Consider the following 12948-nt stretch of genomic DNA (forward strand, 5'->3'; position numbering starts at 1 on the left):
TAGTAAGAGATGAGTTCTTACTTACTTGGTGGGACTAAGAACTTTGTCCGAAGTGAGACTGCTATCAGTTTGAATTCTAGTTCTACTTTCTCTTTAGAAATGGGGAAGTGATTCAGTCACCTTCGAAAACCTTGGTTTTCACAAGTTTAAAATGGAACAAATTGACACCAGTTCATGCTTTACCAATTTGTAAAGTTAAGTGTCTCTCAAAATTCTCTTTCCTCTCTTTCAAGAGAGCTGAATCTACTGATTACTCCCTTTCTTAGAGAATGTATGGAAAGAGAGAATATTTAAATACTGGCCTTGCACTTTACACTTACTGTTTCTACCAGCTATATCCATTATTAGGAAGATGGAAAGGGGAAAGAATCATGTTCCTGGACTCTGCCCCGATTATCTCACGAATGTTTGGATCTGCACATAGTAGATAATGGGTAAATTAATTATTAAAAAATAGTGGTTTTTGGCTGGGTGTGGTGGCTCATGCCTGTAATCCCAGCACTTTGGGAGGCTGAGGCAGGCAGATCACGAGGTCAGGAGATTGAGACCATCCTGGATAACATGGTAAAACCCTGTCTGTACTAAAAATACAAAAAAATTAGCCAGGTGTGGTGGTGGGTGCCTGTAGTCCCAGCTACTTGGGAGGCTGAGGTGGGAGAATGGCGTGAACCCAGGAGGCAGAGCTTGCAGTGAGCCGAGATCATGCCACTGCACTCCAGTCTGGGCAACAGAGCAAGACTCCCTCTCAAAAAAAAAATTCTGATAAGATACAGTCAACTTTTTAATGTTTCATTATTAAATGGTGAAGGAAATCATTATATAATACTAACCTTAACTTTCATAAACCTGCAATGTGGCCTTCCTTTGTTTGAAATGTATTGATAGGTAGCATATTTAAATCAGATACATATGATTACACATGTAAAATAACTTCTTATGATTAGTGGCGATGTCAAAGATTTGGTATTTTTTTTATCACATTACATTTATTTTTATTAAGACTTTTATTGTTTTTATTGGTATAATTTACATACAGTGAAATTGACCCTTACAGTTCTGAGTTTTGACAAGCATATACAGTCGTGTAACCACCACAATTAAAATACAAGACAACTTCAATACAAAAACTTTCTCTTACACCTATTTTTAATCATCCCAGTCCCCTCACCTCCACTTAACCAATGATATGGTTTCTTTTTGTACATTTTTGCCTTTTCTAGAATGTCATGTAAATGGACTCACAACATGTAGCCTTTTGAGGCTGACTTCTTACACTTAGCCTAATGCATTTGGGATTTCTCCATGATGTTACTCTATCAGTAGTTTTTCTTATTGCAGAGTAGCATTTCATTGTATGAATGTATAATTGTGTATTCATTCTGCAGTTGTGGTATATTTGTGTTTTACAGTTTCCACTGATTATGAACAAACCTCTAGTGTACAGTTTTTTGTATGAACATAACTTTTTATTTCTTTTGGGTAAATACTTGGGAAAAGACTTGCTGTAGGTCCCATGGTAATTATTTAAGTTTTAAAGAAATGGTCAAACTCTCTATACCATCTAACACCACCACTGGCAGTGTATAAGAGCTCCATTAGTTGTGTATCCTCATCAGCACTTGATACGGGTTGAGCATCCCAAATCTGAAATCTAAAATGCAAAATTCAAAACTTTTTGAGTGATGATGTCATGTTTAAAGGAAATGCTCGTTGGAACATTCTGAATTTTGGATTTTCAGATTATGGGTGCCGAACTGGTAAGTATAACGCAAATATGCCCAAATCCAAAACATTTGAAATCTGAAACCTTTCTGGTCCCAAGCATTTCAGGTAAAGGATACTCAATCCGTATTGTCGGATTTAGAAAGAAAAGAAAAAAAAAAAAGGCTGGGCACAGTGGCTCACACCTATAATCCCAGCACTTTGGGAGGGAGAGGCTAGTGGATTACCCGAGGCCAGGAGTTTGAGACCAGCCTGGCCAACATGGTGAAACCCCGTCTACTAAAAATACAAAAATTAGCCGGATGTGGTGGCAGGCGCCTGTAGTCCCAGCTACTTGGGAGGCTGAGGCAGGAGAATCACTTGAACCCAGTAGATGGAGGTTGCAGTGAGCCGAGATCGCGCCATTGCACTCCATCCTGGGCAACAGAGCAAGACCAATTGCCATTCAGTGGGTACCTAGCGGTATCGCACGTGGGTTTTAGTTTGCTAATCTCTAATGATCTCTTGATGTGCTCATTTGTTGTGCATATATGTTTGGTAAAATGTATTCAAACCTTTTGCCCATTTTTAATTGGGTTTTTCTTATTATTGAGATTTTATAAAATTGTGGCAAAATACAACATAGACTTCACGTATTCAAGACTGTTGCCCATTTTTAAGCTCTATGTTGCTTGTTTTTTAGTTGTTGAGTTACAGTAGTCTTTATATATTTTGGATATTAACCAGTTGTTAAATATATGATTTGCAAATATTTTTTTTTCTTTCCATGGATTGCCTTTTTACTCTGTGATTATTCTTTTTGGTACACAGAAGTTACTAAGTTTGGAGAGGTTTTTTTTTGTTTGTTTTTGGTTTTTTTTTCCCACGTATTCAGGGTGCAGGTTCTTTATCAGGTATTATTTTGTAAATATTTTTTTCCCATTCTGTGATTTGCCTTTTCTTTCTCTTAATGACAGTGTCTTTTGCAGTACATGCTTTAAGTTTTGGTAAAGCTCTGGCCAAGTGTAGTGGCTCAAGCCTGTAAACCCAACACTTTGGTAGGCCAAGGCAGGCGAATTACTTGAGGCCAGGAATTTGAGACCAGCCTGGCCAACATGGTGAAAGCCTGTCTCTACTAAAAATACAAAAATTAGCCGGGAGTGTTGGCATGTGCCTGTAGTCCCAGCTACTCGGGAGGCTGAGGCAGGAGAATCAGTTGAGCCCAGGAGGCAGAGGTTGCAGTGACCTGAGATCGTGCCACTGCACTCCAGCCTGGGAGACAGAGTAAGACTCCGTCTCAAAAAGAAAGAAAGAAAAATTTTTGATAAAGTCCAGTTTGTTAATTTTTGCTTTTATCAATCATGTTTTTGGTTTTGTATCTCAGAAATCTTTGCCAAACCCAAAATCAAGAATAATTTTTCCTCTGTTTTCCTTTAAAAGTTTTATTTCAGTTAAATTCTGTTTGTGCCATGAGACACAGGCAGAGAGATTTTTTTTTTTCATACAGATGTCCAGTGTTTATTTTGAAGAACCATTTTGTTTGAAAGATTATACTTTGTCCATTTAATTGCCTTTCTCCCTTTGTCAAAAATCAGTTGACCATAATATTTCTGGACTCCCTTGTCTGGTCTGTTGATCTGTGTGTCTGCCTTTTTACCAGTTACTTCTGCATCGATTACTGTAGCTTTATATTAAATGTAGAAATCAGGTAAGGCAAATCCTCCAAATACTTTTTAAAATTATTTTGGCTATTCTAGCTCCTTTGCCTTTCTGTATAAATTTTACTTTTATCTTCCTTCCCTCAAAGAAAATAAAACTGCTGGGATTTTACTGGGATTGCATTTGAATCTACAAATCATTGGGGAGAATTAACATTTTAACAATATTGAATATTCCAAACTATGAATATAATATTATCTCCTCATTGTTTTATTTCTTTAATGTATTGTAGTTTTTGGCGAATAGATCCTGCACACATTTTGTTAGGTTTATAGTTAAATATCTCATGTTTCTTGGTGCTATTGTAAATAGTTTTTTTTTTTTATTTCAATATTTGATTGTTCCTTGTTACTGTGTAGAAATGCAGGTTTTTTGTTTTTTGTTTTTTGTTTTTTATAGCAACTTTGCAGTCTTAAAATTACTAGTTGTAGGAACTTTCTTGTTTAGATTCCTGGGTGTTTTCCTATGTGTGGGCAGTCATGTCATCTGTGTATAGAGGCAGTTTTTTTCCCTCCTTTTGAATGCTCTTTATTTCTTTTTCTTGCCTTATTGCGCTAGTTTGGACTTTCAGGATGTTGTTAATTAGGAATGGTGAGCAGGCATACTTACCTTACTCCTAATACTGGGTAAAAGCTGTCTTTCACCAGTAAGTGTTTTTTTGGTTTGATGCCTTTTATCAGGTTAAGGAAGTTCCCTTGTATTTCTATTTTGCCATTGGTGGTTGTTTTTAATCATGAATGAAAGTTGAATTTTGTCAGTGCTTTTTTTTTTGCGTGTATGACTGGGATTATATGGGTTTTCTTCTTAATCTGTTGATATGGTGGATTTCTTGTTGTTTGTTGAACAGCCTTGCATTCCTCAGATAAATTCTACTTGATTGTTACATGTTATCCATTCTAGATATTGCCGGATTGATTTGCTGATGTTTTGTGAAGATTCTTGTTTTATTGGTCAGTACTTTTTTTTAACACTATTTGTATCTGGTTTTGGTATCATGGAAAAGCTATACCTCAAAACAAGGAGTTGGGACGTGTTCCTTCCTTTTGTGGTTTCTGGTAGAGTTCATGTACAATTGATTTTATTTTTTTTCTTAAATATTTGTTAGAATTCACTAGTATAGTTACCTGGTGCTAGAGTTTTCTTTGTGGGAAGGGTTTTCATTACAAATTCAGTTTCTTTAATTTTATGTAGGAATATTCAGGTTATGTATTTCTTCCTTGTTACAGTTTGTTTTGTTTTGTTTTTTGGTAGTTTGTATCCTTTTTTTTTTTTTTGAGACAGAGTCTTGCTGTATCACCCAAGCTGGAGTGCAGTGGTACCATCACGGCTCACGGCAACCTCTGGGGTTGAAGCGATTCTCCTGCCTCAGCCTCTCGAGTGGCTGGGACTGTAAGCATGCGCCACCAGCCTGGCTAGTTTTTGTGTTTTTAGTAGAGCCAGTGTTTCACCAGGTTGGCTGGGCTGGTCTTGAACTCCTGAACTCAGGCAGTCCTCCCACCTCAGCCTTCCAAAGTGCTGGGATTACAGGCGTGAGCCACCCTGCCTGACTGGTAGTTTGTATCTTTCAAAATATTTGTCTTTATCATGTAAGTTGTTAAAATTATGAGCATAACGTTGTTCATAATATTCCCTTATTTTTAATTTTGGATGGTTCTATAATGCTGTTTTGTTTTGTTTTGTTTCATTATTTATATTGGTAATTTGTGTCTTATTTCTTGGTCAGTCTGGCTAGAGGTTTGACAATTTTATTGATCTTTTCAAAATACCTACTTTTGTTTTCATTGATGTTCTTTATTCTGTTTTCTGTTTCATTGATTTCTGCTCTTATTTTAATATTTTTCACCCTTTTGTTTACCTTGAGTTTAAGCTCTTTTGATAGTTTTTTTACTAGAAGCGAGATTATTCATTAGAGACCACAGGTGCAATTTGCTATTACCACATTACATCTTTTCCCTACTACCTTTTCAGTTTTTTCAATAAGCAAAATAACATAAGACACCTTTAAATTAGCTAAAGTATGTTTCCTTTTGTATGCTTTTGCTTGGTTTTGTTAGGAATTCATGTGTAGGAAAATACTAAATGTATTTGCCACAGACCTGTGTCTCATTAGCTCAGGGAAAGTGGGAAAGATCCTCAATATTAAGAAAACAGAATCTGATTTTTCTGACCTTGTTAGAAGTGTCATACCAATTCACTGTGGTAGGTAATGGCTCAGGCAGGTCTGTTATGTTAATGCCGTTTTAGATGATTAGTGTAGGTTCCATTTTGTACCTGGCTGCTTTCTGTGCCTCAGTTATTTTTTTGCCATGAGAGGGCAGCCCAGAAAATGTCATCAGAAGATACATAGAGATAAGAGAGGGATATAACTCACAATTCTTTGGTTGTTGAATATGCTAACTGTTGTACTAGAAAAACAGCTGGGTTTCCTCTGAGCCTCATCACAGAGAGACTATGACAAAATCAAAGTCCTCACCAGCCATCCCTCCAGGAATGGTTTTTTGGTTGTTTTTTGTTTGTTTGTTTTTGGTTTTCTGAATTAAGAAATATTTTCAGTGCAAGCAGTAATAAAAAGTCTCCCATCAAAGAAAAGCCCAGGACCTGATGGCTTCACTGCTGAACTCTACCAGACATTTAAAGAAGAATTATATCACAAAAGCTAAGAAGAGAATACTTCCAAATTCATTCCAAAGGCCAGTATTTTCCCTGGTACCAAAACCAGACAAAGACACAACAAAAAAAGAAAACTACAGGCCAGTATCTTTGAACAGAGATGCAAAATCCTCAAACCAAATTCATCTACATATTTAAAAGATCATTCATTGTAATCAAGTGGGATTCATCCCAGGGATGCAAGGATGGTTCAGCATACTCTGATATGGTTTGTTTGTGTCCCTGCCCAGATCTTATGTTGAATTGTAATCTCCAGTGTTGGAGGAGGGGCCTGGTGGAAGGTGATTGGATCATAGGAGTGGAGTTCTCATGAATGGTTTAGCACCATCTCCCCTTGCTACTATATAGTGAGTGAGTTCTCATGAGATCTGGTTGTTTAAACCTCTTTGCTCTCTGTCTTTCTCCTACTCTGGCCATGTGTGTTCCCCTGTTGCCTTCTGCCCTGATTATGCATTTCCTGAGGCCTCCCAAGAAGCCAAGCAGATGCTGTCATGCTTGCTATACAGCCTGCAGAATAGTGAGCAAATGAACTCTTTTTTTTTATATAAATTGCCCAGTCTCAGGTATTTCTTTATAGCAATGTGAGAACCACCTAATACATATTCAGATCTGTAAATGCGATACATCACATCAAAAGAATGAAGGACATAACCATATGTCCATTTCTATAGATGCCAAAAAAGTATTCAGTAAAATTCAGCATCTCTTCATGATAAAAACTCAACTGGATGTAGAAGGAACATGCCTCAACACAATAAAAGCCACAGACAGATAAACCCACAGCTAGTATCATGCGGGGGGGATCTGAAAGCCTTTCCTTGTAAGATCTGGAAGAAGGCAAGGAAGCCCACTTTCACCACCTTTCTTCAACATGGTACTGGAAGTTCTAGCCAGAGCAATTAAACAGGAGAAGAAAAGAAAAGGCATCCAAATTGGAAGGAAAAATTTAGATTACCCTTGTTTGCAGACAATAGTATCTTAAATTTAGAAAAACCTAAGGACTCTACTAGAAAACTGTTAGAACTGAGGTTTAGTAAAATTGCAGGATGCAAAATCAACATATAAAAATCAGCAGCATTTCTGTATGCCAAGAGCAAACAATCTGGAAAATAAACCAACAAAATAATCTTATTTCCAGTAGCTACAAATAAAATAAAATAAAATAAAATACCTAGGAGTAAACGTAACCAAAGAAGTGAAAGATTTCTACAATGAAAACTATAAAACACTGATGAAAGATATTGAAGAGGGCACCAAAAAGTGGAAAGATACTCCATGGTCATGGATTCAGTATTGTTGGAATCAGTGTTGTTAAAATGTCCACACTACCCAAAGGAATTTACAGATTCATTGCAACCCTTGTTAAAACACCAGTGACATTCTTCACAGAAGAATGTTTTAGGATTGGAAAAAAAGTCCTAAAATTTTTGTGGAACCACAAAGACCCAGAGTAGGCAAAGCAATCCTGGGCAAAAAGAACAAAATTGAAGGAATCACATTACATACATTATGTGACTTCAAATTATACTCCAGAGTTATAGCATGGTGCTGGCACAAAAACAGACAAAGACCAGTGGAACAGAATAGAGAGCCCAGAAAAAAATCCACACATTTACCTCCAACTCATTTTCAACAAAGTCACCAAGAACATTGGGGAAAGGATAGTCTGCAATAAATGGTGCTGGGAAGACTGGACATCCACATGCAGAAGAATGAAACTGGACCCCTATTTCTTGCCATACACTAAAACAAATCAAAATGGATTAAACACCTGAAGTTATGAAACTACTAGAAGAAAACATTGGGAAACACTAAAGGTCATTGGTCTGGGCTAAGGTTTCTTGAGTGTGACCTCCAAAGAACAGGCAGCCACAACAAAGTGGACAGTGGGATCACGTCAGGCTCAAAGCTGCTGCACAACAAATAGTCAACAAAATGAAGAAACAACCCACAGAATGAAGAAAATATTTGCAAACTACCCAGCTGACAAGAGATAATAACCAGAATGTATAAGGAGCTGAAACAACTCGATAGGAAAAAGAAATCCAATTTAAAAATGGGCAAAAGATCTGAAGCACAAGAGCTGAATAGATGTTTCTCAGGAAGACATATGGGTAAATGGTCAACAGGTATATGAAAAAATGGTCAACATCGCTAATCAGAGAAATACTAATCAAAAGTATAATGAAATATTTCATCCCAGTTAAAATGGCTTTTATCAAAGAGACAGGCAATAACAAATGCTAGTGAGCATGCAGAAAAAAGAGAAGTCTTATACGTTGTTGATAGGAATGTAAACTAGTACAGTCATTATGAAGAATAGTATGGAGGCTGGGCATGGTGGCTCACACCTGTAATCCCAGCACTTTGGGAGACCGAGGTGGGCAGGTCATGAAGTCGGGAGATCGAGACCATCCTGGCTAACACAGTGAAACCAGCCGAGCGTGGTGGCGGGCGCCTGTAGTCCCAGCTACTCGGGAGGCTGAGGCAGGAGAATGGCGTGAACCTGGGAGGTGGAACTTAGAGTGAGCCTAGATTGCTGCACTGCACTCAACCTGGGCAACAGTGCCAGACTGTGTCTCAAAAAAAAAAAAAAAAAAAGAATATTATGGAGGCTCCTCAAAAACTAAAAATAGAGCAACCATATGATCCAGCATTTCCACTGCTGAGTATATATCCCAAAGAAAGGCCTGGGCGCGGTGGCTCATGCCTGTAATCCCAGCACTTTGGGAGGGCAAGGTGAGCAGATCACCTGAGGTCAAAAATTCAAGATCAGCCTGACCAAAATGGAGAAACCCCATCTCTACTAAAATTCAAAAAATTAGCCAGATGTGGTGGTGTGCACCTGTAGTCCCAGCTACTCAGGAGGCTGAGGCAGGGGAATTGCTTCAACCCGGGAGGCAGAGATTGCAGTGAGCCGAAATCACGCCATTGCACTCCAGCCTGGTGACAGAGTGAGACTCTGTCTCAAAAAAAAAAAAAAAAGGAAACGAGTATATCAAAGGGATAACTGCACTCCCATGTTTATTGCAGCATTATTCGTGATAGCCAAGTTATATAGAATCAACGTTAAGTGTCCATCAGTTGATGAAGGGATGAAGAAAATGTAAATATGCTCCATGGAATATTATTCAACCATAAAAAATAATGAAATCCTGTCATTTGCAACAACATAAATGGGACCGGAGGACATTACGTTAAATGAAATAAGCCAGGCATGGAAAGACCAATACCACATTTTCTTACTCATGTGGGAAGTAAAAAAAAAAAAAAAAAGAAAAATGAACTCATGGAGACAGAGAGTAGAATGATGGTTACCAGAGACCAGGAAGGGTGGTGAGGAAGTAGGGATGGAGAAGACTTGGCTAATGGGTGCAAAAATATGGTGAGAAGGAGTAAGATATAGTGTTTAGTAGCACAATAGGGCAACTATCGTTAATTTATTATATATTTCACAGTAACTAGAAGAGTGGAATTGAATGTTCATTAACAACAAAGAAATGATAAATACTTGAGGTTATGAATATCCCAGTTACCCTGATTTAATCGTTACACATTATACTTGTATCAAAATGTATGATGTGGATCCCATAAATATATACAATACTATTTACTATAATTAAAAATAAAAACATTTTTAAAATCTTTGGACAATGAAAAAGTCTTGCCAGTGCGAGCTGAGAGAGTTATGCCAAAGCATAACTTAATTGACTTCATTCTCTGAGGCTACAGAACGGTACTTTCAACTGTCTTAGTCTTTTGGTGTTCTAAGATGATGCCGAATAAAATTTAGACTATCAAGAGCAGGGTCAGCAAAGTATTTATATAAAGAGCCAGATAGTAAATAAGTATTTTAGGCTTTGCAGACCATAAATCTCTGTCAAAACTACTCAACCCTGCAGCCGTATTGTAAAAGCAACCATAGACAACAGGCAAACAAATGAATGTGGCTGTGTTCCAACTGTGGGCCGTAGTGTGCTGACCGCTGATTAGAGCAGTGGCTCTCCAGGTTTTATTGTAAAGAGCAATCAACTGCACAGTCCCTGCCCATCAGAGATTCTTACTCAGTTTGTCTGGGCTGGGATCCCTAACATGTATTTTAAATAGGCTTCGGTTTGAAATGGAGGGCTGTAGCCTCTGGCATCCCACTTTTAGGAAACACTCACAGAGGAATGAGAAAGCTTATTCTGAGGTGAGCAAGTGGGCTTTTGGCAGTGGTAGTAAGTGAAGGGGGGATAATTTGAAACTGTATTTGTTTGGCAGTAACCTGGAGTATAGATACTCTGTATTGCCAAATAAACACAAATCCATATTCTTTGACATCTGACAGTCAATTTTATGAAAGTTGGAGGTAATGTTATAAAAAAGCCATTTAATTGATGAGAACCTAACATTTTCTGCTATTTACTGTCTAGAATAATATATGCTTCATTCTTTCATTTGTATTTCCAGAAGGTACTTTCTTCATCTTATGTTTCTAGAAACCATTGAAACCCTATTCATTCTTAAAGACTTAAGTAATTTTTTGGTATTCCACTGTATGCCAAGCACTATTGCACTCTTGTAGGCCCTGGAATTGTATCAGAAAAAAACAGGCAGAATTTACGTCCTCATGGATTCTGATCTCTCTACTGGTCCTCAGTGACAGTTGAATATGTACATCAGATAGTTGTTTACCCCATCTCCTACTACATTATAACTTTCACAAGGGTTGGAAATCTTAAGTCAGTTTTCTATCTCCTTAGTGCTTGGTACCTAGTTCTGCCCCGAAAAACTTAATTCCCTAGGACACCAACCATGTTGAATAAAGTCACTCTTGGGAGGTCTACAACAGCACCGCCCGGTAGCAGTATAATATAAACCACATATGTAAATTTAAGTTTTTTAGTCTTCCTATTAAAAACTGTAAAAAAAAAAAAAAAAAAAACAGGTGAAATTAACTTTATAATAGGTCTTATTTAGTATGTACAAAATATATTTCAACATGTGATAAGTTTAAAAATGGATCAGTTGATCTTACAAAATTGTTCACTTTTCAATGTCAGCACCTTTTAGGTAACACTAGCCATATTTGAAGTGCTTAATAGTCACATGTCTTATGCTTATCGTATTAGTGTAGGTGTGTAGCTTCAGATGGTAACCGCATGTGTTCACCTCTCCTGCTGCTGTAACACACCCACACCTTTTCAGCTTTCAGATACTCTCCCTTAGAAAATGCATACATTTTTCTAATTCTTTGAGAAATGAAGTGAATTCCTCAGGAAAGAGCTGCTCGTCATTACTCTGCTTTTTCATTTTCTAAAATAGAATTATGTAAAAGATTAAATATTTGTATACTAAAGTATTAAAAGATGAGTATAGAAAGCAAGGAAACTAGTCAGATAATTTTAAGGGTGAGCTAGTGAGTGTTTAAACTAGGGAGGTGATTGCATAAGAGGTAAACTTGGGACAGGGGTGCCAAGGCAATGCACTGGAGGGAAGAACAGTCATTAACAGACCCAGGACAGCTGGTTAACCACATGCAAAATAATGAATTTGGACCCCTACCTCACAAGATTTACAAAAATTAAGTTTAAATGAACCATAGGTGTAAGTATAAGAGCTTAAACTCTAAACCTCTTTGAAGAAAACACAGGAATAATTATTCGTGACCTGGGTTAGGCAATGGTTTATTGGATATGATGTCAAAAGTATAAGCAACAAAAGGAAAAACAGGTAACATTGGACCCCATCAAAATTAGAAATTTTTGTGCTTCAAAGGACACCATCAAGAAAGTGAGAGGATATTCCACAGAATGGGAAAAGATACCTGCAAATCATACATCTGATAAGGGATTTGTTTCTAGAATATATAAAGAACTTTTATAACTGAACAATAAAAAGACAGATCAGTTGAAAAATAGCAAATGATTTGAATAGGTATTTCCTCAAAGAAGATGTATGAATGTGCAATAAACGCATGAAAAGATGTTCAATATCATTAGCCTTCAAGGAAATGTATATCAAAACGTATAGTGAAATACCCCTTCACACCCACTAGGATGGCTGTACTCAGAAAGACAATAAATGTTGGCAAGGACGTGGATAAATTAAAACCTTTGTCCATTGCTGATAGGACTGTAAAATGGTGCAGCTGCTGTAGAAAACAGTTTGAGAGTTCCTCATAGAATTATTATGGGACATAGCAATTCCACTCATAGGTATACATCCAAGAGAAGTGAAAGCAAATGTCTACATAGTAAGTTACACATGAGTGTTAATGGCACCATTATTCATAATAGGTCTGGCTATTAGCTGATGAATAATGAATAAACATTATGATATATACATAGAGTGGAATATTATTTAGCAATAAAAAGAACTGAAGTACTGATACATGCCACAACATTGATGAACCTTGAAAACATTATGCTAAGTGAAAGATGCCAGTCATGAAAGAACATATATTATGTGATTCCATTTATAAGAAGTATTCAGAATAGGTGAATAGAGAGTTATATTAGTGGTTGATGAGGCTGGGGGATTGAGAGATGATGGCTAAAGAGTGCAGAGTTTCTTTTTAGGGTGGTGAAAATGTTAGAAAATTTTGATGGGGTCCAATGTATGTGTTTTCTCTTTTGTTGCTTATACTTTTGACATCATATTCAATAAGCTGTTGCCTAACTCAGGTCATGAAGATTTATTCCTGTGTTTTCTTCAAAGAGGTTTAGAGTTTAAGCTCTTATACTTAGACCTATGGTTCTTTAAACTTAATTTTTGTAGATGTTGTGAGGTAGGGGTCCAAATTCATTATTTTGCATGTGGTTAACCAGCTGTCCTGGCACCATTTGTAACCAGTGATGGTTACAACTATCTACA

At 37.1% G+C, this 12948-nt stretch overlaps 1 protein-coding gene across 12 annotated transcripts in view; it reads left to right on the forward strand.

The window, feature by feature from the left end:
* TJP1 (tight junction protein 1) overlaps positions 1-12948 on the forward strand; it is a 267513-nt gene that overhangs the window by 168505 nt on the left and 86060 nt on the right. The gene's annotated exons all lie outside the window — the stretch shown is intronic.

The sequence above is a fragment of the Pongo abelii genome, chromosome 16 (genome assembly GCF_028885655.2).
Source record: "Pongo abelii isolate AG06213 chromosome 16, NHGRI_mPonAbe1-v2.0_pri, whole genome shotgun sequence".
NCBI classification, from domain to species: Eukaryota; Metazoa; Chordata; class Mammalia; order Primates; family Hominidae; genus Pongo; species Pongo abelii.